The 26254-nt window shown below is 39.5% G+C and overlaps 1 protein-coding gene across 1 annotated transcript in view; it reads right to left on the bottom strand.

Moving 5' to 3' along the window:
* Positions 1 to 26254, bottom strand: part of DHRSX (dehydrogenase/reductase X-linked) — a 161450-nt gene that overhangs the window by 81667 nt on the left and 53529 nt on the right. The gene's annotated exons all lie outside the window — the stretch shown is intronic.

The following is a 26254-nucleotide window of genomic DNA, read 5'->3' as shown; positions in this document are numbered from 1 at the left end:
TCAGCTCTTCAACATTACCAAACAAGCTGGTTAGAGAGGATGGCAAACCTGCTGTTACATGGAAGACAGAGTTTGTCTGTGAGGTGTAGCTTACACAATTCCTGGTTGCTCAAAATAGTGTGCATGTCCATAAGTCTATCTCTTTTTAAATTAATTACCAGAAATTATTCAGAAATTTCATTTTTCTTTATTCCTCAATTACATAGACATACAGCTGTGTGTTGAGGGAAAACAAACCTATGGGTTTTTTTTGAAAAGGTGCACTCATTTTACTTTTCAGCTGCTTCTTTCATAAGGCTACAGACCACTTCCCCACAGCACATCAGCTTTCTTTGGTTCATACATTACAATCAGAGTGGATCAATCCTTACAACCGAAGGGACCAGATTTCAGATTATATCCATCTCTCCTAGACTGCCACATCATTCTCTTAAAGTCAACATTGTCCAAACCAAGTATTAAACAAACCTTTATAGTATGAATGGGGTATAAACTGCAGAAATGAAAGCAAGTTTGGTGTATTCACAGGCAGATTTTTCAGTGAAAGGCTGGTATATTCAACCTCTAGTTGTCATCAGAAGAATGAGAAGAACTATTTAAAACCAAGCAAATAATTCAACTAAAGGTATTTTAATTAAGCAAATTAACTGTTTTTCATAGAAAGAAATCCCAATAAGAAATCTGAATTCAGCCTCGGAGAAGGTGCTGAATACAACCCCCTGTGTTCTAGTCAAACTCATCTCAAAAACTGTTTCTGATCCTCACCAACTGAATCAAGACCACAGCTGTGCATTCAAAATCTACACTGGTTTTCGTTATTATGATGTGTGACAGCTTTAGTCAACATGAAGGATCAGAATTCATGGCACAGAGCATTCAGAAGGATTCAGTGTCTTGCCCTGGCAGAAGCTATTGAAAATCCAAGCCTTTTCAGGCTCTGATCAAGGGAAAAAATTACTGCTGACAGGTACAAAAACTTGTTGAAATACTTTTCATGGGTGAAGTTGCTTATGAGACAAAAATCTAGCAAATATATGGCAATAAATATCTTCAAAGACTTTTGTAAATATTAACTAACAAAAATTAATTTCACTAAAATTTCTACTTGACTCTTAAGTGGTTGGTTAAACAAAACAGCCAAACAAACCTACCTGCATGCTTAAACTAGAGCTTCTGAAACAGATTTGATTCACATTAATTACTAAAAATAATAAAGCATCATGAATTTTACCTACATATATTGAATGGACATTACTCAGCAATCTCTGAGCTGTAAGAGTTGCAATAGTCTTTTTGGTTTTTAAATTGTGGTTCAGTTTTCCATATCATTGTAATTACTGCAGCTGCACTGTTGCCAGCAAAATCCTAGACTCAAGCTCTTGGCTATGACAGCACTTCTAAGTAATCACCATGGAATACTAGGCTAAACTCAAACTGGTTTCTTTTTATGAGCTATATACATGAGCAAAAGCTAGAGCATGTTTAAACAAAGCAAATCAATTCAAGTAAAGCCTCCCTACCTAATAGATTCAAACAGCTTATTAAGAAGAGCAAACATTAAGAACACCCATCTTCTAAATAAGAGAAATAAGGCCTTGGTTGTCCTATCCAGGCAAGGCAGGGCATAGCCCCAGTTTCAGGATGTCTCAGTGCTCAGAGAAGCAAATCTATTATGAAATGAGTTTACTGTGGACTTTTCACTCCTTTGTCCATTGTTTGTTGTCCTACTTTGCTGCCTAGCAGAGCTGTTTCGGTTAGCTGATGACTCCTGACTGGGCACGTCACCTTTGCAGGACAGCAGGAGTCATGGCTAAAGTGACTTCTTATTCAGCTGGGCTTTTCAAATTACAGGACAGCTTCTTCCACTTCCCCTTCTACAAAATCCCCAAGTATTTCAGAAACTTGTAAGGTGTAAACAAAAACTGGCTCTAAAGAAATATTTAGAGTAATACTCTTAGTCAGTGGAAACTACCAGCATAATTTCCTACAAAGAAAACTCTCCCTTTCACATATTTTATTCCATCCCTAGTAAAACTTGAAGAAATTGCCAATATAAGTTGGTCAACAACTGTGTCATCCTTGGACTGTGACACCTCAGGTGTTACAAGCTTTTTCCACTGACATGTCCATTCTAGGACACCACTGTAATGGCTCTAATCTGTCTGTGAGGCAGCCATTGCCACGCTAGGGCTGTGAGCAATGAATGCCACAATACAAACATTCTTTCCAAAAGGTACTCAGACACACACATTTGGAGGCAACAGCTCCAAACCAAGAAACTCTGCTCTCCTTAGATTATACCATACTTGGGTAGGAAGGTAGCCAGAGTATTACAAATTACATCTTTGAGAAGACATAGTTGGTCTGATTTTCCTTGTATTTTGCCCCAGCAGTTATAAGTATGGACAGCACAGGCAATAGAAGTGTGAAAAAAGGCTATTATTTTTATTTGTAGCACTTAGCGGCTCCTTAGCCATGGTGAATTTGTCCAGATGAGTGACTAGAATGAAAAGGACTGGAGGGCTCAAAAGCTCCAGAACAGGAATTGATTAGCTGAGAATCTCTTATCAGAGGCACTGGGCATGGGTCTGTGGTTCATACACACAGACACAAATCACATTCAGAAATTGACTGCTTAGTTCATTATGTAAATTTTTACATCTAATTACAAAATATATGCTAAGGAGTGCTTCATATTCCAAGGGATTTTGATCTCTATGAAAATTATTAAATACAGAATTGGTAACTAGATTAATCATTTAATAAAAATTTTAAAAGGAAAATGTAGGAAAATGAAAATAATTACTATACAGCACTGTGACTTCATGCAGAATTAATTCAGAATTTCAAATAGAAAATCCAGTTTGCTTGGAGGTTTTCCTGTTTATCATATTTTTAAAACTGTCTATCTGACATCAGCATTTACTTTCCACAGTACATCTTGCAGTCATTTCTATTCTCTCTCTGGTTGCATAACCACTCTGACCAAACAACCTTAAAATACATGGTTGCTTATGAAGAGAACTCAAATCGATAAAATGCTAATATAAGTGGTATTGAATGGCATTAGAAAGCCACCAACATTACTGAGCAGATAAAATTAGCATTCTTCTACAACATTAATACTCCCTCACAGAATGCAGCTCAGAGCACACGCCTTTCTCTATCTTTTATTCAAATTAACTCCTGGCTTTTCCTTGTTTTGTGGCTTTATAGGAATGCAGAATTATGATGGAACACTCAGTTGCTGCCCAGGTACTACTACTCACAGGAGTCCCAAACCCCACCAGGCAACCAAAATATACATTGAATAAATAATGTGGTATATGCCACATAAATATCGGGTTCTGTCATGAAAATAAATATTTTAGTACTTTCTTTTGGTTTCTTCTCCCCTCATCAGTCAGAAGACACTCATGAGCTGCAGATACTTGAAGTTTTACGGTTAGAGCAGTATTTCCTCATTATCTACTACATATAATACATAGGGCCTGAAAAGTGAACTTTTCACACACAAGGATTGAATTCTGCAACAAGCTGCAGAAATGCCATATATTAGCTAAGGCACAAACCCACATTCAAACTGTTTTATTGAAACAGAGACATGTCACACCATGGCACCACAAAACTTACAATTCAAGCATTTCAATAGAGCCTTTAATCACAGTTGACAAGAAGAGCCCTGTTTTTCCTTGATACACGTTTTCCTCTAGACCTCCAACTTTGAGATTTGAACAGAAAAGAAGCTTTTGCCTCACTGACAGCTCAATGCCACCTTGACATGTTTCTCTTGGCTGGACTTTTCCCTATCTTGACTTACATTTCTTCTTCAGACAGGGAATTCTATGCAATTGCCTTTATGATTCTGTGCAGTAGTGGCACCACTAAAAAAATACATGTTCAGAGGCCAGAGGAATCCATCTGTTTCCAGATATTTCATACAAAACATCACCTTCCCTCCTGTGAAAACATGAAAGCTGCAATATCACAGTCTGTCTTAGGTGTTTCCAAGGTGGGATCTCCTCTACAATTCTCTCTGTAGTGGGTTCTTTCCGAATAATTATTTCAATATGCTACTGTTAATGTATGATACCTGAAATGCAAATCCCACATCTCTGGCATACTAGAATTTCTTCCATGACATAAAATTCAAGCTCTCACTGAAAATTTATGGTGTTACAATGATGATTTATGGTGGGAAAAAAACAAAACAAAACAAAACAAAAAAAAAACCAAACAAACAAAAGCCCTAACTGAAAAGCTCTGCATTATAAATTTTCATTCTTTTATAAATTTTCACTGACATCAAGTGAGCTACCCTCTTTGTACTGAGCATCCATGAATAAGCTGAGAAGTAGCCTGCTTGATCACGAGTATTTACAAAGCAAATCTCAAACTGTTCCAGCAGTCCTGCAGTGATGCATGTGGAGCCTGATACTCTTTGTGCTGAAGTCAGATACATTTACATCAGTGGGAGGCTTTAGAGGAACAAACTGGAAAAGGGGAGGATAATGATCAAGACCGTTGAAGTCCTAGGGGAAGCTGTGCATATTGACCCAGACTAAGGCTAGGTAACACACCATGATGTAAGAAACTGGGGCTTATATAGGAGCAGGAGGTCAAGCAGGCAGATGGAAGAACAGATGACTGGAGGGAATTATCAGAAGAATGTACATCACAAAAGGTGAAAATAGAGGCATATATGACCAGTAACTTGGAAAAAAATCCATCATGGTGATGGTCAGCAATTTAGACTAGCTTGAGGCAAGATAAGGCATAAGACTTGGAGAAGAAATTATTGATATCTTGAGCAGGGAAAAAAAAACAACAGGGGGAAAAACCACCAAGAGAACGTTCTATATTACCCTATTTCTATGCAGAATACTTCTTACTCCCTTAGGTATTGCATGAAGCTTATACAATACTTGTAAATTTTTTAGACATAACTGAATGTAGCCAAATCAGAAAAAATCTGATACCAAAAAAAAGTCAGAAAAAAAAGATAATTTGAAAGTGCTTCTGCAATAAAGCCTCCTGCTGAAAGACATGAAACAGAACATAGAAAAACACTTAGCAGATAATGTTTCTGCAGGTTTACAAGTCTGTTTCAGAGAAGTCAGGATACTTTGCCACTCTATCATGTCAGTCAGTCTGTGAGGCTGAGAATGAGCAATCTAACCAACTGGAAGCACAACAAAGGACCAGCAGGAAGTTTACTGGCAACAACAGAAGATTAAAGGAGATAAACAATTGCATTGAGTGTCTGCTTCAGAATTGCAGCTGGAGAAGGAGTACTGCTGGGGAAAAAGAGACCAGAGGAAAAACAGAAGGATTCTATTCTGGACTAGCAAGGGCAGAAAACAAGAATGCGCTCAGACTAATCTCCCATTAGGGTGTCCCAGGACAGGTCGACTGTGCATAGTTTCATCAAAAGGAGACTTCAACACTGATCAATACATAGAATTTCCTTTAGGAAGGGAGAATAAAAGTATCTTTGAGATACAGGGAAAAGCATTAATAACTTCAATGAGAATTATATATATTGACACCCTGCTTGCAATGTCCTTTGGAGAGCTGTAAATATGAGGGATCTCTAGGAAGATGAAAATTCTGACTAGGAAGCATCAAGATGAGCTAGATTTATGCAGAAGTAGCTATGAGAAGCCATATAGGTGAAGGCTGTATGATACTCCACTCAAAAGTAAGGCACAAGACATAAATCAGTGACTATAAAGAAGAAACATATACACTATCTTTAGATTTACTATAAATGACAGTGGAATCACCTCCATTGGTGCTGAAAATTCTATTGGCTCATAGCTACTTTTGCATGCCATATCTGCATTTTCCCAGAGCTCTGAGCTGGGTTCTGCATTGTGTCTGCAAGGAAAATCAATAATTTCTGAAAAGAGCAATGGAAGGGTTCTCTGTATCTATAACAACCACCTTCATTTTAGCTGCAGGTAATGTTTAGAGGAAAAAACACAGAAGTGATTAGATCATTTAGAGAAAGTGCATTTGCCCAACTTGATGAAATCTATTTTCTGGATTTTGACCAAAAGGGAAAAAACGATGGCTTAGTTGATGATGTTTCTAGAACAAACTGTTTTGAGTTTATTAATATCCTTGACAGCACTGGAGAGTGAAATTATTGGAAAATTATATTTGAAACATTACCTTGAAGTTTTAAGCATATGTTCCAATAAACTGAGATGAATTAATTCAGCTCTCTAGGTATTATTGACTCAGAGTAAGGATACTAAAGTTTAATCAGAATTGTGCTTCTCTTTAAATTATACTACTTTCGCAAAACATACACTATAGTTTAAAGGAAAACTGTACATTTGTTATGATTGCATTAATGTTAGGCAGAGTTACATCACATTACAAAAAGGATTTAGTTAAAATTAATGTACAGCAAAACTACTAAAGAAAATTCACCAGCACAGATGATCTTAAAAATATATAGTGAGGTAACTCTTCTTTGTAGATAATGCAGCATATTGTATTTATACTTCTACTGAAAATTTGCTCCTGCTTCTCTCATCTGTCATTAACATTAAATCAATATACTCACATGGACTTAATGAAGAAAAAAGGACCAAAAGTACTATTCAACCAGTATGGACACTTGACAGTACATCATTTTTAAGAGAGATCAGACTTCCTGAATTAATGTTTCTCCTCTCGTCTTCTACAAGAATGTTATTGTCATAAATGCAGAGTATTGAAGGACATAGTCAACCTTAATCTAATAGAGTATTAGGAATATTGCATATTTATTAGTTGAATAATTTAGTTATGTAACAGGAATAATGCACAGATAGGCCATCCTTTGGATCCACAGACCTTGTACACCATACATGCAAGATTTCTCCAAGGCTGAATTTTACAGGCTCTGTGTATTAACAGAATAAAAGAAGGGGGAAAAAAAGAAGCTAGAGGCATTTGAAAAGCATGACAGCTCAGAGAAATCATCTGCATACCATCTATATGACACAGCTAGAATAAGTCCAGTAGTGTTCACCCAGCTGCAGCCTAAGGGATCTGTCATGCAGCCAGCTGCTGCTGCTATTTGACATCTGGGATCTGTAACTGGCATTGAAAAGCAAAAAGAAAAAGAAAAAAAAGTAAAAAAAAAAGAGGGGGGAAAGAACTGAAGAGTTATGTGAGGTTAACAACAACAAAAACAAAAAATTCCCTATCTCTTCCAGCATTAAAGGCTTTTCTAAAGAAAGAAGTAAATTTTGTTGCTGCAGATGGAGCCTCCATGCACTGCATACATACAGTGCACAAATGAAAGGTCAAACAATGCCTGGCAAATGAGTGAAATGAGTGTATCACAATGAAACTTTAGAGAAACACACTCATACTGCTCAGAGCAGCACTGTGTGCCCATTTCTGACCAGCAGTTTTGTTACTTCCAGCTCCACAAAGATTACCACTGCTAATTCATGCCGTGGGGCTGAGAGCTCAGTTAAGGCTGACTCAGTGGTCTCAAGCATTATGCCAAGGGTATCCAATTCTCCACACAGAGAAAACCTTAGCCTGATTGCCCCTGACTGCTTAACGGTGCTTACTGGGCATAGAGAGAAGCTTCAGTCAGTGAAGTGAATTCCCTGAGAATCAGCAGAGCTGGGGAAGAAAAAAACCATCCTGCCAAAGAAATGCCCCTTGCACAAAAGCCTGGATCCTCCCACCACACCAGGGACCAGGTGCACAGCATCCATGGGGTACTGCAGATGTGTGTGCTCTGGGTTTCAGTGTTTTGCAAATCTCTATGAAAGACAACAAAACTGTCAATCAGTACTTCCAGATTACTGCACAAGCTGCAGACAGCTTCCCTGTCTGTGGCCTGAGCATTTCATCAAAGGTTACTCTCTCTGTCTGAAGAGCTTCTCATCCTCATATGACCCCCTCTTCCACTCATGACTGAGAGCACTTGATATACACGTGATTCAGATATGCCTACATGAAATCCCAAAAGCTTTACTAAGTGTAATTTTACAGAAGCAAATTGCCTGCTTCTCTGAGCTGGATCAGCAATGTTTCCCCCTGCCAACCCCCAGTGCTAGTGAAGCTTTGAACTGCTGCAGTGACTCTCTGAGAGAGAGACCTCACTAGCAGAGATCATGGGTGGAAAAAAAAGACTTCTGTGCCCCTGCACGTGTTTCTGTGGCAGTTTCTATATTTACATCCTTAGGGAACTAACTCTGGGCCAGATTTTGTCACTCCTATTCACAGTGAAGAGTATCCTACTGCACAAATAGTCCCAAGGGAGTATGCTGAGGCAATCTGGATCATGTTGAAGAGCTCTTTCCACTGTGAGAGCTTTATTTTTCTGTCTGGCTTAAAGATGGCTTCAGCTGAGCCATTCTTAGCATTCATGGTGGTGGCAGCCTGTGACCTTTATGTGGGAAGGAACATATCTGCCAAGGGTCCTCTGCTCATGGAAGGGGCAGATGATACTGCTTTGAGCTTGGAGCATCTGCATGAAGTAGGGAATGAGAAAGGTAAGGCACATCTGCATTACACTGATGCTGCTCACAGGCACCTCACCAGCAAGTACTGACACTGCACTGTGCCAATCACTTCAGAACAGACCAAACATTTCACATTACACTGAAGACTTGGCCTTTGCTCTTGGCATTAGACAACTTGCAGCATCATGCTAGCCTGGAAATTACAATTTTGGAAACTATGGAACTGCAGCTGTACCCAACATGTATAGATGTTGATACTGAGTACATGTACTAGAATGTGCTTCTCTATGAGGCTTGGATGCTGGAGCTGTGGCCATCACACCAGCAGTCTTTCACAGAGGTCACAGCTTCTTCCTGAGGCAGTAAGGAAAATCCCACTGCATGAAGCAAATGCACAAACATGCATAAGGTATGACTAGGCATATTCATAGGTAACAGATAGATGAATAGATCAGCCACAATATTAGCACCTAATATTTTTGTACTTTCCTTTCAGCATACCTACATTTCTCTGAAATCTTACATAGCAAAGTATCTCATTGATGAATAGCTACTATTTGACACTATTGTAAACAAGAGAATGCCCTGACAAATGCAGAAATGATGCATCTGACTCCATGATCTCAGAAGGCTAATTTATTACTTTATTATACTCTATTATATTAAAGAATGCTACACTATATTATACTAAAGAATACAGAAAGGATGCTTACTGAACTGTAGAAAATGAAAACTCTGTGGATTCAGGGGTGCAAAAGAAATCTGCTAGGTTGGTTTTGGGTGAGGGCAGAGGATGGCTGGTAAATATAACCTTGGACCAAGTTCTGGCCTTTCCTTTGTGGGTCCTCAAACACTCCAGCCCAACAGGCTAAATGGATCACACTAGATCAATGTCTTCAGAAGAATAAGGAGAACAAGCTAAGCAGATTTTCCTTTGTCAAGGGTTACCCACGTCTAATGGCTTTGCTGGACTGAGGCCATCTATCCCAGCATACATCTCCTTTGAGTTTGTCTGGAAGTGGTAGGTGTATTATTTGTTAAATTACTCTTCCTCATCTCATATGAAAAAAAACAGTATATAAATTTTGCTACGAAGATACACAAACTGTTTTGTAGCAGACTGAAATACTTATATATATATATATATGTGTATATATATATATATATATATATATATATATATATATATGTAACTACCTGGGAGCCTTTATTCTGTTCTTTCACTAATTCCAACAAACCCTTTTCCTCCCTGTAAAGGATTGAATTATGCATGGCAGCAAAGGTTCAGAAAGAAAGGAGGTGATCAGTTAAATAGAGTTGCCTAGATGTCAGCTGTCCAGCTCCATCTAGCCACTTAGGCTGCTGTCCTTAAAAGAGTTGTCTAAGTTGCAGGAAATCACCTTTCAGGTGGGCCGGTCTCTCTCCTGTTAGTAGTGAAGGTGTTTGGTAAAGAATTTGAAGGATTCAAGTTCTCAAATGGCTGAAGCTGGTGAGATGTTTCGTAGGGCCAGAGAACACAGCACAGGACCACAAGAGACCAAGTTGAAGCTCCCAAAATCATCCTCACCAGCAGCACCAATTGTTGGTTTCTTTATTGCTTCATGGCCTGCCAAAGGGCACTCCAGCTCCCCAGGACCAGTCCAGGTGAGTTTTGCCCTACAATCAGCAGCAGCAAATGTGCACAATCCACAGCGACATTGCGGAGCTGCTTCTTACACAGTGGTGCTGCTGAAACTGAGCAGGAGGAGGGCTTGTCCAGCCCTTCCCACAGCACTTCCCATCAGCTCCCAGGCACTGGTGGTTTAGACACACTTACTGCCCAAGGTATACCTCAGAGACACTTCAGCAAGTGAGAAGAAGACCACAAGTTACTCAAGACTATCCACAAAGACTTTCCCCGATACTGAGTTAAAGCAACAGCATAGATGAGGTTAGACAGACTGACCAGAGCATGCCCAGCATTAGCTTTGCTGAAGAACTGTTTCTAAAGAGGATATCATGCTGAGTAATAAAAGGCCTTGCGTCTTTCATGGAATAAAAAATGCATTAAGTACTCCTGAGTTACTTTCTCACCCCTCCTGAGTTCCTTCCATCTTATCTTACAAAGGTGTCTGTTGCTACGTGAAAGAGATACATGCTTGATGTCTCCTGACATCTTCAGAAAAATATACCCAAAAGCCATATCTGGAAGAACTTGTTTGTACCAGATGAGGTCTTTATGAAACTGAGGTTTTGATTCAGCAGGGTGGATGAGATGCCTCATACAAACCTCTAGGATATATATCTCCCTCTAAACCCACATTGTTAGCTCCTGAAATCTCCAACTCTTATAATACTGAAATATGATTTTATCCCTCAATCACTTTGATCAGAAACTCAAGAATCTCAATGTTTCATACAAGATACATTCACCAAAATATATCCCACCCCCTGCGGAATATTCAAAAAAACCCCACCAATATCCCTAATGGTTTTAACTTAATGGCCCCTTCCAAGTCAAGTAATTTTGTGGGAGCATGTTGTGCTGTACCCCGGTTATCCAGAACTAAGTAGATTTCCACAGTTTCCAGATTTCCTCTCTGGAAAAACAAAGGTGAAAATCAGCACTGATATGTGCCACTGTCTTACCCTGATACGGGATGCAGATTCCACTAGTCAGAAGCACCTTTGTGGTCATTTAGTTTGCACATAGCTCTTCAGGAGCAATTGGGACCAGATTATATTTCTCAGCCTCAGAAAGCCATGTGGCTATATCATCCAAAATCATGACATGGGTAGGTACTATATAACAGGCACCTTAACTGAGCCTATTACAGTCTCAACATTCTTAAACAGGTCCAAGGCTCTTTGATCTGGCAGATGAAAGAATAACATGATTCAAAAATGTAAGTTAGGCACTTCAAAAAGCTAAAGTTAGGCCTGGCAACAGCAGGCAATTTTTTAATAACAGTAACTAATAAGCACTTCACACTGCACATGATATATTCTTCCTAAGTTGCATCACATGTAGCCTTGGGGCCTCTTTTTCTTCCCATGAAGATCTAAGAAAAGGTCTGCTGACCATCTTATCTTACATCTCACTAGATTCAACTTTTTTGGTACATTGCATGGTTTGTTTTTTTTTTTTTTTCTTAAATAACCTTGAGACTTAATAGTTTGCTTATAGCATACATGAAAATTGAAATGAACATTTCAAATCATGCATTTATTATGAAACTATTTCACTGACACAACTGCATTTTTTCTCATGCTTTGCTGGTGCCCACGTTTTCCCTCCTGCACAGCAAAAATAGATAAACCCCTACTTCTATCTATTTTAACATCTCCCAGCTTCTGTGTGATCTATCACAACTGCACACTTTGAAAGACTTTACTCAGAAACTGCATTTGAGCTAAAAACCAAACCATTATTTAGGTAAGCATCTGTACTTTTCCCTCTGTAACTAGAGGGACAATACATAAGGACATAAACTTCTAAAGCATTCTAAGGCCTCTTATTCCCCATTTCCTCCAGACCCCTGCCCATCAAAGTCTTTCTGCAAGTCTGAAGGAAAGAAGGCAGGGAAGAATACTTTTTATGGGGCAATGTTTCTATGGGATCTCCATAAAAACGTTGCACCTTTGTTCTGGAGCTCCACCACAAAGAATTGTTCAAACATGGCAAAGATGATTAATATGCTGCAACATCTTAGGCAAGGAAAGCTTATCCTACAGGTGAATCGAGGAGTCCAGGTGGAAGGCTGGCCCCTGTGTCCTCCAATGATTCCAAAATCACATACTATTTCTGGAGCTTTTTCAAACCCCTTTGTTAAAACACCTGGGCTCTCTCAGCTCCTTCTGCTAGATATTGCCATGGGGGAGTATTACATATTACTCATGTGCACCTTGATATAACTCACAAAAATAAGTGATCAATGACAATGAGAGCCAGTCATTCTCAATTCAGATCATATCAGCTCATAAAATAGATTCTTTTTCTTTTATGCCTGCCAATTCTTAATTAAAACAGGTAACATAAACACGTAAGTGATAAAATTGAATTTGGAAAGGCTTAAATTCCCAAAGACAAGCTGTTATTGACATGTTACAGAAGAAACAAAATATTACTTCCTTTATGAGTTTTCACTTTTGGCTTACATAAGAAAAGATTAATATCTAGCCAAAATAAGTCTCAATTTATAATTTTCCCTATACTCACATAGTGAAATGAAGCTTTAGATCTTCACTGTAATGATAAATAGCACATTAAAAAAAGAAAGTCCAAAGAACAAAGCATACTCATGAATTCAGAGGCTGACTGTAATTAAAAAGTCCAATATTTACTCACCTTTAGAAACTATTCCTTATCTCATACATACTACTCTGCTTTCTGAGACTCACAAAATGAGCCAGGATACTGAAATGACCATTTAGTCAGCAATTTATATCACTCTTGAAACTGAATATGGATATTCAATACCAACTGCTGTTCATTTATTGTGTTAGAAAATGTGAAGGATCTGTGTGTAAACAGTTAATGTGTCCAAGATAGCCAGCAGCTCTCCAGTTGCAGCTGACTTCACAGTCATCCTTCAGCTATTGCTAAATCTTCCACCATTACTATTGCATCCCTAGGCTTGGATCTGTTTCTTGAACCTCTCCCTTGTGAGATAAAAATCCTCTATGTCGTGAAAGAGCAACTCAAAGACTCTTACACTTATCCAGTCTTCTATCTTCATGCTAGTACCTGCAACCCTTTCAGTTCAATATATCTAGGTTAAAGGCACACGTTGAAGTGCTCACAAAAAACTTTACAAAGCCTTCTGATGTTCTTGCTGCTCATGTTTCCCTGACTCCTTCTCTCACTCCAACAAAACGGGAGAAAACCTCCAAATTTATCCAACTTTTTCCTATATATTTCCTTGCTGCATTCACTTAAAACTAGCTTCACTTTCCAGACAAGGTTTCTGATCAGTCGACACAGCATTCCCATTGCTCTGTGTCTGACTGCTTGCTCTTCCATCTTCTCAGTAGACTTGACACCCACACACCGAGGTAGGGAATTTACAGGACAACTCCTGAATAAAATATCCTCTTTCCAAAGATGCTACACAGCAGCAGCTTGCTGCTGTGCATCCTGGTGTGCTGCCTTCTTGGTGCCTTCAGCTCCTGCTTTTGCAACCTGCAAGCTTCACTCTTCATTTCCACAGAGCTTAGTAAAACTGCTATTATAAGATGGGGTTGATTTGAAGCAAAAGCACTGGCTATTTCCAAGTCATGCTTGTTTGTTTTATCTGAGTATTTGCTGTTCTGTACACACATCACTGGGAAAAGAACCAACCAGGTTTTCAGTGTCAGGTTTGTTTGGACTCTAAGGAGAACCTTTCCCTGTGCATCTGACTCTAAGGCTGGCTGATGGTCCTGCTCACCAGGAGCAGTCATTGCCTCTACCTGCTGCCAGCTCTGAGCAGCCCCCAGAGAAACGCCGTGGTTCATTTGCTCCATACCCAAACAAGTGCTGGGTGCCAGGTGTTAGGAATTTTCTGTAGAGCAGGCTGAACAGACAGGTGGTGAAAGTTGCTGACAGCACAGAAATATTTAGCTCAACAGAGTCTTGGGAGGATCATTAGGAACTTCCTGAAAGATGAAGCAAAAGTGGGCAATTAGACAACACTTAACAGGGGAATGATTGCAGATCCGTGCAAGGCGTTGCTCCCAAGCAGAGAAAAACAAACAATGTTCTGGAAGAGTGTGACCTCTTCAGAATGAGAAGTTCATTAAAGGAAGGACTGCAAAATGCCTGCAAGTGTGTATATATGCTGGGCAAGGGTGTACAGTATAAAGCTGTCACCCTGGTTTTCTAGGATTTTCTAAGCCTTCTGATGTTGACATTCTTATAGTGAACTTTCCCACACACTTTTTCTCCAGATGTCGCCGACCGACATGAAAGGACACAGGCACACACCGCTTTCAGGTGAAAGGAAAAAAGGGAAGTTTTATTCTCTGACTCCACTATTTATAGTTTTACAAGGGTGATAGTGGATTGGAAGGTGACAGTGACACCTCTGCAATGCCAAAGGTCAAACCGACAGTCCATCAAATCTCTCCTCCTCCAAAAGGAATGAAAAACAATGAGTTGTTTACAGAAAAAGTGTGTGGGAAAGTTCACTATAAGAATGTCAACATCAGAAGGCTTAGAAAATCCTAGAAAACCAGGGCGACATAAAGCAACTAGGATCTTTGATTTGTTGCCTGTAACTACCATGAATAAAAGAAAACAGCAGTTACAGAGAATATTTTTGGCTTGATTTCTTCCTTAATAAAGAAAAGCCTGGTTCAGCCTCATTGCACTGGAACTGCAGGCTGTTGGGAACGCACAAGAATCCAGCTGCTTGTCAGGCAATGTGCAGACAAAAGGTGACTGAAACCAGCTAATAGCCAACTTTTGCAGGCTACTCTCCCTGCAAATTAGCCCAATGCTATGCAGTGTTTTCTAAGCAGTCAGACTGATTAGCATATATGAACTCTGGCATATACAGAAATCACACCACTATTCAGCACTGTACAGGCTAAATAAGGGTTTAGAAGCCTTCAAAATAATCCTTGCAATTAACTGTAAATTCATTGGAAACAAAAATATTACAAGGCATGCATTTTAAAATACATAGCTGAATTACAGTTCTTACTGACTGAAGAAATGGAGAAATTTAGTTTGTGGGTCTTTTAGTAGCAAGGGTGTACATGGGTGGGAATAACAGCTGCCTGCACACTTCTTATGATTCAGATCTGAAGAGCCATGGGACTCACCTCCCAGAACAAATTTATGGCCAACTAGGATCAAAATTCTGGCCTCAGTGCCTTCAGTGCCTCTGAGCACCTGTCCACATGAATTGCTGGAATTGTCACTTCCCCATTAAATCTGAGGCAAGTTTCTAATTAAGGCAGTCCGTTTGAAATTATGAGATAGAACCCCTGATTAGGTTAAAGTCAATTGTAAGTTTTCAAGAAGACATGAAATTGCAGCCCTAAACCCCATTATTTAGAAGGCTATAATACTCCCCCCACAAGGGTTAGAAATATATGAATGCAACAATCAAGTAGCTTTGTGAATCATGTTTATTGAACGTAATCGTACAAACTGTTAGGTACAGAATGCTTCACAGTTCTTAATCCTGCATAAATGACAAGTTCTTTTCTGACCATAATATTATATCTATTTTCCTTTAATGTTCGCTTTTTTAGGAGTTAAGGAGTTACTTGGCCCCTAGGTGGGAAGGATACAGGTCAACTTAAAAGGAAAACAAAACAAAAAAAAAGAGTTAATAAAGGAAAAGTAACATTAATTGGGTTGGGGTTTTTTTTCCCATTCTATCTTCCTAGACCTCCAGTGTGGTTTCACAGGTTTCTACCTGCTTGCTGTTCATGTCCAGAATGAACATAAAACCACTAAAATAGCTTCCCAGATTTTAATAATGCTAGAGAATTGGGTCAATATGTGCTGATAGAAGGACTTCAATTGCACAAGCCACAAAAGAGAGGGGGAGGAATGGACAGGGCTTCTAACCTCAGTGGTTGTGATCTGCAATGCCCTTTCAGCCTCCATTGTACAAGACACAAGGAGCAGTGTGGGTCTCCAGTCCCCAGACAGCAGGGGCAAGCTCTGTGCCTCCATGCCATGTCCTTCCTCACAGCATCACTCAGGGGCTTTCCCTGCTAACCTAGAGAAGCAGGAAATGTTTGAATTGATCTGTGCAAGGAATGACTAAAAAGCTCCCATGTCAAAGGCAAAAGAGAGCCACACTGCCAAGGAACTGGTTGGGGGCCATGATGAAAGTACACTGATGGATAAGTAGAGGTTAAGTTCCTGCCTTTAAATTTCTGTGTCTGCCCACTGATACCTATTTCTGCCTTGCCTTTGGCAGCCAAACTCAGAATTTGTAGTTCCAAGATATAAAAAAAAGGAAGCCAGAAAGGCTTGAGAAGGTAGGTTTTGGAAAAGGACAGAGGGATGGTTCAGTGGGAATGGAGATGCCAGGGAGCCATTGACATGAAGAGGGCAGAAACACAAGAAGAGAGGAAAACCTATCAATAGCTATTTCATCCCCTTCAGAGAAAATTAGCTTAATGATTCAGTCACTCTTTTCTGCTTTTCAGTTGAATAATAATGGAAGTTATCTTTCAGGCTTTTCCCAAGGCTAGCATGATACCTCTTCCTAGGACAAAAACAGCCACTGGACATAACATGTCATTCTTACTCCATGTTTTTTAAATTTGACAGCTTTGAAACTAATTCTACAGAATAGTTGCCAGAGAAAAGATATCATGCAATCCATGTCATTCATGTGTACTCTTCCAATCCTATATAAAATCAATGAAGAACCTTGTTTTTCCTGGTTGGGCAGCAGGATGTCTCCATCTCAGGAGCCAGCTAAAGAGAAACTAAAAAACCTTAGCATAGTGGATAAAATATGGAGAAAAGCAAATCACATTGTTCCATTTAAAAATGTGCAATTTTTCTGACTGTACAAGCACCATTAATGTGGGATAATTTTTAAAAATGAAAATGAAAAAGCACAATAAAACTACAGGTTGTTACCATTGATATGTAATGCTGGCTTGCAGTATGCAAAGCACAGAATGCAAAGCAATTCCTATGAGTGCATGAGTACTATCTTAGATATAATATGAAACAGGCAGATATGTGTTACAAAGCTGTATTTTCCATTCTGTATTTTATTTTTATTTTAAGAAAGATGGAAAAAGAGAGATAGAGTAAAGAAAGGACAGAAAGAGTGAGGAAAAGAGAAAGGAAAAACAGAGACAGAGATGGAAATACAAATGTGCCAGGAATGCTGAACACTTTGGAAGATCTTCAGAGAAGACAAGAAAAGTTAAGCATACAGAATGGAAAGGAAAGCACACAATTTTCCTGGATGGAGCATTAGGGGGGAATATACAAGCTAAGGGATAGAATAAAGCCTGCAGCCTCACACATGCTGCCTGGGGAGTTAAACAAGCCTTGTGTGCACTGCGCCAACCCAGCTCATCCCTGCAAGCAGGTACAGCTGGGAAAGATCTGTCACTGCTGACCAGGACATGACTCAAACATCTTAGTGTAGTTTCTCTAATACCTTAGTGTAGTAAATACAACTTCCAACAATAAAATCCTGAACTATGGAGCAACTCCAATTCTTTATTCAGGGACCATCTACTCAAAAGTCTGCTTAGCATAAACACTAAATAAACAGTCAACCCCTGCACATATTTTCTGGATATGATCTTATGCTCCTTCAAGTTCCTGTGGCAGCAACCTCTTTCCAGGTTCTTCTTTCTCTCTGTTTTCACATGCTTCTTCATCCTTGCCTACTACTTGTGCTGGTTTTCTCCTTAGTCTCCCTTTCCTCTCAGCCTTTAGTATGCTCATCAATATGCACATCAGTGTCTTAACTGTCTATTTTGGATTAAATTTAAAACTAAATTAAAAAATATGATCATTCAAAAAGAAAATGGTACATGAAATGTGGAATTCATGCTGTGTTTTTTTTCTTGTATCATTCTCTTATCTGTTTTCCTTTTTTCACCCATTTCTCCCATTTTATATGTCTGATTCAGTTGCTCTTTGAATACATTGGTACAATTCCTTTTTATAGCATCCATTGCAGTAGAAGGCTAATTTTTATTTAACTCAAAGGCTAGACTATATTAAAAAAATATTAACCAAAATGAATCTGCAAAATCTGAAATTAGCCTGCAAAAAAAGAGAAATTATTTTTTAAATGTTTTTTAAAAAAATAGCTCAGTAAAATAATCTATTTTTCAAGTAAAAGAATAATTTACTTCTGGCAGCATAAATTTATACCATCCCTCTGAGACGGAATACTCTTTATATCATCAGTGACATACAATCCCACCTGGTGCTAAAAAGGAACTGGAGGAAAAACATCACTAATTTTTAGCACCAGAAGATGGTGTGTTTTAAAAGGTTGCTGCAGTGGCAGCTTGTGGAAAGGGTCCATGAAGCCAGACAGCAGGGAAAGCACAACCTAGGTCCTTTCCTCCTCAAGCTGCAGAGAACAGACCCAGGCTGGGACCCACAGCCACAGTTTCCTTCCAGCCCCCACCCACTCCTTACACACCTGTCCCCCATGACAGACTCAAACTCCCCAGAGCATGATCTTCTTACTGTAGGCTGAAATAAATTAATTAAATCCCCTGTTCTGTCCTCATTTTACTGCCTTACAAATCCCTAAAACGGGCTAGCAGGTAGCACTTTTCCAGCTGAAATGAGGGATTAGCCATTTTGCATCCAGCTTCTGAAAAATAACCCCCATGGAAACACTTTGGAAGGACAAAAGAATGGCTTTGTTTCAAAACATTATCTTTGGAAAATAAGGTAAAATTACATTTAAGACACTAAGGATATAGATGCTAAGTTTTCACACAGCCTAAGAACGGTATTTCTGGACTACCCTTGAAAAATTACCTTTGGCACCAGCAATTTATATTACCTGAGGAGCTCTTTGTCATCTGAACAAAATAAAAGCTACTAAGATCTCTGTCTCAGTCTCTCCTGCAGACTGTGCACCCCCTGCACAAGGCGGAGAGGGCTGAGCTCTGCCTGGACAGGGAGACAGAGCAGAGCCCAGAGCTCAGAGGGGGTGAGGGACATCTCAGCTCGGCTTGTCAGCTCCCCAGAGCTGCTGCAGCCACAGGTCCTGCCCATGTCCACAGGCACACACACCCTGGGGCACAGTGCTCACCAACCAATGCAAACATGGCCCTAAATGCTCTGATTGCACTGAGATGAAGAAAAGGTTAATTGGATACAACAAATTGGCCTCTTTTGCAAGTAAAGGCAAACATACTATTTTCTCCTGCTGGGTGGAAACACAGAAATGGGTACTGCCTTCCAACTAGCATGTCATGTTTTCTAGAGGTATGACTCAAGCGAATTAAAAACAAACAAACAGACAAACAATATTCTGTCTCTTCGTCTGTAGGGCTGACTGAAAGGGCACCTGGAGAGGCAAACACAATATATTATATATCATTGGTAGTCAAGGTAACTACAGTATTATGATTCCAGACTAAAAAGTTGTTTCATGTATCTTCTAATATAGCAGACTTCTTCCAGCCACTTGAGATTATTTTAACTGGAGGAAGAGCCTAAGATTCTCAGGAGAGCTGCTCAGTACATCAGCCTTGTTCTGTCCCAAATAAGCACATTTTTTGACATCTCCATCTATTATCTATAGCTAGTGCTTCAAAGTATAGGCCTTCATGGCACTGGAGGTGTGCTTTGTCTTCTACTTTCAGAAACAAAAACCTGGAAGGAAATCCCATTTGAAGATTTCACTTAGGCAGGGACAGAACAATTAATTTTTGCATCAGCTCAAAGGAAAAAAAAAAAAAAAAAACAAAAAACACCAAATAGACTGATGGAAAGAGGGCTCAGACTCACACAAAAGTGTTTTGCACAGGATATTTCCATTTTAAACGAAATATGTTTTTTAAACAAACTTTTGCAAAATCTTTCTTATTAAAGAAACCCAAATTGATAAGCTGAAGTTTATTAATTCAAGAAGATTCAAAGGTCTACATTCTAAACCAAAGATTGTCTTCTATAGTACAGCAGGCTGGGACATAAGAAACACAGTTGGGATGAAAAGCCTTTGATCTGGATCGGGCTGAACACAAACTGCCACTTTTCAAGTTAATCCCTTCTACAGAGATTCTGCACTTTCTCTGTGTTATTTTATAGATATGAGTGTAAAAGTGTTTCTTTCTCTCTTTTGCCAATAAATACCCCCATTTAAACAGACATATCTCTTGGAAAAATTCTGTCTTCACAAAAAATTGTTCCAACTGGGACCATGGAATTTTTGCATGGACTGACTTTCAAGTGTTGAGTGTAAGCTGGGAGAAAGCCTGTGATATTTAGGTTGGAAAATTAACTTGTTACAAACCTCCAGTTCAGAAGCCCCCGGCTGCCATGACAAAGTTTTGAAAAGGAGAAATTGCTTTTTGCCTTATATTATTTTTCCCTCCTTTCATTTTCCCTCTGATATGCCATCGAATTCTTAAAGAGACAGAAGTACAGACAATGTATCATTTAAACGAGATCCATGTTCCGGGAAGCTTAGTTGTTGTAAATTACTTCTTTAAAAAGCACAAGTGAGCATAAGTGAGATTGGAGTACAACAAGAGGAAATGCAGAACAACAGCAAATGTTGCCCAGAGCCAGGGAGATCTCTCTCCAACCACAGGCCCACATTTTTCATGCTTGGGAGCTAAAACATTGGCAAGGATTATTTTTCAACTAGGTCAAAGTAAATGCTGGAAAGATGATTTGATTTATTTTGTCTCCTCAAGTCACATCAGTTGTGAAGAGCCACTCCTGCCAAGCAGCCTGAAGTCAACAGTAATCTTGGTAAGAGAAGTCAGTGGCAGACATCATGTTAAAATCAAATAAGGAATGAAACACAGATGAGCATTATCTTGGGGAAATTAATCAGGTGGTGGAAACAGTTCACATCACCTTGTGCAGAAACAGTGCCTCAATATATGAAGAGAAATCCAAACTGAGACATGATTATTAGGCTTGTCATGATTATCATGTTAAATGTTTGGCTAATTGAAGAGCCTATAAATATCTTTAGGAATATTTACTTTTCTTCTTACAAGCAAGGATTTCTAGCACCAGCTATCAACAAAGACATTAAAAAATGCTGGCATTGGACACTTTCTGCAAGACTTTAGGCTAAGAAGGGTTTCAAAGTGTACATGAGCATGATAATTTACAGTCAAATGATGGAAATGTGGCAGAGACGACACACATCACGTAATCTTGAACAAATTAAATTTGGAAACTGTATTTTAAAACTTAAGTCTTAACAAAAAAAAAAAGTCTTTGCCCTGCACAAAAATTGAAAATAAAGACAAACAAAAATCAAGAACAAAACAAAAACCAAACAAACAAAAGACACCCAAACAACAGTAACAAATAAAAAACCAACAGCAACAACAATAAAACAAACCGAAATCCAAAACGCCAAAAGAAACAAGAATGGAAGCTGCTTCAGAGTCATTCTTACACTAAATATCAGCATTACTTTCTTTTTTTTCCACAGAATTTTTTTTTTTACTTGAATAGATGTGATTTTTTTTACACTGCTATGAAGTTCTTTTCAAATATCTGCTTCCCAAGACTGCATTCTGGTCAAATTATTGCTATTCCTATCACTATATGCACTTAAATCTTAATATTGGCACTGTATGAACACTGATGCAGTGTCTGGAAGGCCCTGAAGCTGTGTAGTTACAGTACCCATACTCATGTCTGGACACACAAAGCAGACAGGGTTTCATGTGGGTTTGGCAGCTAAAATGTGCAAGATATAGAGAGTTACAGTGTGCCTGGGGCTGGAAGGAGATTGTCCCTTCTCATGCTGGGCCCTCTGGAGGTGGTTGTCCAGAACAGTGTTCAGATGGCCTTTGAATATCTCTCAAGACAGAGAATCTACAAACACTGGGCAACCTGTGCTGATAACCAAAAGCTCTTATGCTAAAAAATTATAAAAACATACAGTTTTTCTAATTTTAAATGGATTTTCTTGCATTTTAGGTTGTGCCCAGTGCCTCTGGTCCTGTCACTGGGCACTGCTGAGGAGAGCCTGGCTCATAACTCGTTTAAGAAATGGGACATCTATTCACAGCTTCAATTCTGTGCCACTGAAAAACAGTCCTTGAAGAACAAATTAAGCATGGGCACAGTGGCATTGGTCCTTGGAGGTGCAGAGGCTCCTCTCTAGCAGTTCCTCCTCTGGAGCTTTGCCATATTGCTGCAAGGATGGAGCAGACAAGGAAATCCTGGCACTGCCTGTACACACAGGCTGACCAGCATCTGCTGTTTGATGTGCAGCTCATACCTGGCAGGTTGCTCACACAGCATACAGGCTCTGCTTATCCCACATTTACTTCCGCCCACAACTTCTCCATGCTCTTGGCAGCTGGGCTTCCAGTACAGAAGCCAATGACATTTCCACATAAAATATTCTACTTGTTATAAGCAAATTAGCTTCTAAAGCCCTACATGTAACTCACAGAAGATAGGTCTATATAATGTAGTTCTTGGAAGAGAAGTATGAAAGCATTCCAGAGAGAACACAAATTGCTTTTTTCTTGGCTTTGTCTTTCAGTATATGCTGGCAAATTTCTTGAAAACAGACAAGGTCTAGAAATGGCTCACACACAACCTGCCTGCAACTACTGATCGAGATGGAAAAAATAATGGCATATTAAAGGATGTGACAAACCCAGGAGCACCTTTATTCAGCCACTGCACAACATCATGACTCTACAAGTGCATACAAGAGGATCAAAATCCTGTGAAAGTCTGAAATGGGAGCTTTTTCCAGACTTGAAGAGGCAATTTTCATTTGAAACTCCCTTTCTCCAGATTGCCTTCAGTAGGGCAGCACAATCAGCAAAATCCTAACCTCAGAGCTTTGGTGCCATTAGTCACACAAAGCTTTGGTGATTTACAGTCAGAAAATGATTTCAAGACATCTGATGGGACTTTGTTATTCTGCCTACAGCTACACCTGTGCACTTCTTTGTCTCTAAGTTTCAATTAGAGATAATTTAAATAAGAGAAAATCACATTTCCTAGTGGCAGAGCCTGTTAATGAAATGTGTTTCACATTTCCAATGGAAATGGGAATTCAGGAAACCAACAGGCAGAGCTTGTGTCTGCATTATGAATACATTTCACATTTGAAAGACTTTATCTCCATCTCAGAATCCAGATATGCAACTCATCTTCAGCTATGTGAACCATATTCATATTGCTCTTAATTTCTGATATGCCACACTGTTAACATGACCACTCAATTCCCAAAGTGTTTCAAGAAACACAAAAAATAGGGGGTTCTCTATTGTTTTAAGTACCTACAAGAACTGAGAGGGGAAATCTTCTATCACGTTACGCTGGAAGTCAAAAGGAGAGCAAGAAAAGACATAAGCAAACAGGCTTAACAAACTTAACCATGGTTTTGCATCAAAGAATTATGTAAAACAAACAGAAAAGCAGGACAACTGATTTGAAAAGTTTTAACCTAAGTGATTTTATCAGAGGGCTCTGGAGACACCTTTCTGTGGATTAAAATCTTCCCTGCTTAATATGAAGCAAAAAGTCACCAGCTTTACTGGATAAGAGATTTAAGTGCTATGAGCACAGAGAAAAAGTATCAGCCCAGGCATTACTTTCTTGGTCTCCAGAAAAGAGTCTTCCATCCTTGTGCATGGGGGGGATCCAGTCACAAATCTATATTAACACACCCAATGCTTTTCAATATTCAAATATGTTCATATGGCTTGAATATACCTAGTATAACCTCAGATGAGGAAGGAAAATAAATCTTAATGTTTAGGCAAGGTTCATCAAGTGACAAAGCAGAAAAACTCTGCAGTTCCACACAGGGTCCTGCAAAGTGGAGCACTGTCAGACTGAGACTTCTCTGCTCCCATTCACATCACCACCTTGGCTTTCAAGGTGTCTCCATAAGCCTGGTGTTCAGCTGTCCAACTCCAACTGAGGGCAGTCATTCACCTGCCAAGGCCAAGTCCTGGAGATGATGCACCAGCCCGAGAACAGAAACCAGGCAGGTGGAAACTGCGCTGTCATTGTCAGAAAGCTCTTTAAACCAATCCTGCAGGTCTCTCAGCATCAGCAGTGGTAGAGAAAGGATATTTCAATAGGATGTGGTAGAAGAGACAAAGTAACCACATTAGGTCCAGCCACAAGCCCAAGATGTGACGCTTTTACAATTCAAAACGCCACCAAAAAAAAAAAAAATTACACAAAGGCAAGCATAAACTCACACATGCTTATGCACACTTGTAGAAGATATGTCTCAAACACAAATATTTTGCACTATTTTTGACTGGTTGGACAACCGCTTCCATAATGATGGCCTTTGGCATGCCATCCAAAAGAAAAAGTCCTGTCAGACATTTTTGCACATATTAACCAGGCATCAGTCCTTGCTGAACTGAACTCTTTGCTGAAGACAACTCCAGCTTATATGATGGGAATACCGCCACCACGTTTAAAAGTTTGTGAATTTGAGAACTCAGCAGATTACTTCCTCTAGCCTGCAGGGAAAGCTAACAACAAACTCTCTGGTACAGAGCAGAAAAAGCTGGACTGCTCTGTTAAAAATGGTGCCTAACACAGCAAGCATTGGTGGAGAAACCACCCACGAGTTATTCTGTAATTACACATGGTACAACTATATTAACCCATCTTCTTTCACAGCAATTCTTCAATCTCAGGTCTCTAACAAAAAGGAAAAATTCCTTTTTTATTAGCAAGTTATACTTCAAAAGGGAGCAAGAGACTTTGTCATCTCCTTATTCCCTGGCTGAGCCACATGTAGCATAAACATCTCTAGAGAAAGTTCTGGGAAAAAGCCAGGCTTGTTAAATGCTTGCAAATTTTTTTAAGACAATTCATTCTACTATTTGGCCCATGCTGTCTTGATGTGGGTCAGACTGTAAATGACACAATTTGGCTGCCACTATGCTAACCTCTGCATTCCTCTGGCTCTGAGGGAGAAAGTCTCGTCTTCCTTTCTCTCCTGACTTCAAATGGAAGTTTCATGAAGGCTGTGAATTTAGCTGGTAGTTTTGTAATTGTGGTTTTATTTAAATTGCCGCAAAAATGTTGGGTGAGATTAAACGCAGGCTTCTTCTTTTGAAGAGGTCTACGCTTAATAAGACTTTTACACCCTCTTTTCTCACTAAATGATAATTTTTTTCTCCTTTGACTCTAGTTGCAACTCCAATCTCTGGATGTGAGAGCCTTCCCCTGGTACTGTGCTATTTGATATTTATGCATAAAGTTTTGCTAATTGCTGATTCCATTGGCATTCATGAACCTTTGCTGGAATGAATGAAGTTTTCATTCATGTTTATATATGAGTTTCCAGCATTTGTATGTTTGTAATCATCAGGCTAAAACCAGCTTTCATTTGCAGAGACATAAGCTGAGGGTAACTGAGTCAGGAGATATAACTCTGTTATGTAAATTGAGAGATTCTTTTTCAGTACCATTGAGAGCTGACTTTATCACAGAAACTTCCCATTTCCGCAGCTCAATGAGGTTTGTTCACCACTGGTAACTGTGGTTATGGCTGCACAAACAAGCAGTTTGGATCAATATAAGTCCATTTCTGGAGCTCAGTTTGCGCTGGACGCCTGACATAGGCACTTGCTGCAGGTCTGTGGAAGGCTCAGATAAACTCTGAAGTTTGCTCCCATGCAGAACTGCTCTGTTACTGCTGCAACTCTCCTCCCAGGCTAGTCCTGTCCAAAGGGAATCCAGGATAGGACCTGCAGTGCCCTTCCTGATAGGAACCTGTGCTCAGCAAGCAGCCAGGAGCTGAGGGTTGCCTGAAAAGCACCCAACTGATCTAAATAATGAACACACTAACATAGACACACCCTATGTGCAAATTACAGAGATTTATCCAATTAGAGTATCTCTGTGGCAATCCCAAGCCATCAACAATTTTCCCAGCCATATAATTGCCACTATTAACAACATAAGTTCCCAATTTAACAAATGGAAGCAAGATAAACGTCCACACATCCTGGCTTCTCCCAGCTTTATGATTCATGCTGTAGCAATGTGTTGCCCTTGGTCTTTTGGAAATAGCGCCAGTGTGAGAATTTTAATGACAATGCAGCACTACTTCTGGCCTGTTCTGGGTATCTGAGGGCTGGGATTT

Source organism: Ammospiza nelsoni, chromosome 2 (genome assembly GCF_027579445.1).
Source record: "Ammospiza nelsoni isolate bAmmNel1 chromosome 2, bAmmNel1.pri, whole genome shotgun sequence".
NCBI lineage: Eukaryota > Metazoa > Chordata > Aves > Passeriformes > Passerellidae > Ammospiza > Ammospiza nelsoni.
The sequence above is the reverse complement of the archived record's forward strand: the minus strand, read 5'-3'. Positions and strand labels throughout refer to the sequence as shown.